Raw genomic sequence first — 835 nt, forward strand, 5'->3', positions numbered from 1 at the left:
TAGGTTGTTTCCAGGTTCTGACTATTACAAACAATGCTGCTATGAACATAGTTGAGCATATACTTTTGTTGTATGATAGGGCATCTCTTGGGTATCACCTTGCACTTCTGACTGATATACTTTCTCTTCCTGAGAACTAGACAAGCCGTACCATACCTTGTTTACGTGGTGCTGGTGATTAAATCCAGTATCTCTTGTGTGCTGCTGAGTCACAGCCTTAGCTTCTCCTCCCAGCTCTTTACTTTTCTTCCTCTATTATTGGAGACTGAGCATAGGGTCTTGCGTATTATAGGAAAGTGTTGTCCAGCCAAGCTATGTCTCCAGCTATCATTTTCGGTTTGTTTTTGTTTTGTCTATCTACTTATTTATTTTGTGTGTGTGAGTGTTTTGCCTGTGTGATGCCAGTGCACCATGTGAATGCCTGGTGTCTTCTGAGACTAGAAGAAGGAACTGGAGTGACAGACAACTATGGGCTGCCCTATGTGTGCTCAAAACTCAATCCAGATCCTATGTAAGAGGTGCAAGGGGTCTTAACCATTGAGCCATCTCTCCAGCTCCCTGCTGTCTGTTTATTGGAGACAGGGTCTCACAAAGCCTGGGTAGCCTCAAATTCCTGATCCTTCTGCCTCTCCTTCCTGAGTGTTGGGATTAGAAACATCAGCTACTGTATCAAGCTTCTTTTGATATTTAAAACGGCTTATTTTTATTTGTGTTGGAGGCTATATATGTTAAGGAATTTGTGTGGGTTGAAGGACAAGTTCCAAGAATTGATTTTCTCGCCTTTAATCCCAGCACTCGGGAGGCAGAGGCAGGTGGATCTCTGTGAGTTCGAGAC

The sequence above is a fragment of the Microtus ochrogaster genome, unplaced genomic scaffold (assembly GCF_000317375.1).
Source record: "Microtus ochrogaster isolate Prairie Vole_2 unplaced genomic scaffold, MicOch1.0 UNK40, whole genome shotgun sequence".
NCBI lineage: Eukaryota > Metazoa > Chordata > Mammalia > Rodentia > Cricetidae > Microtus > Microtus ochrogaster.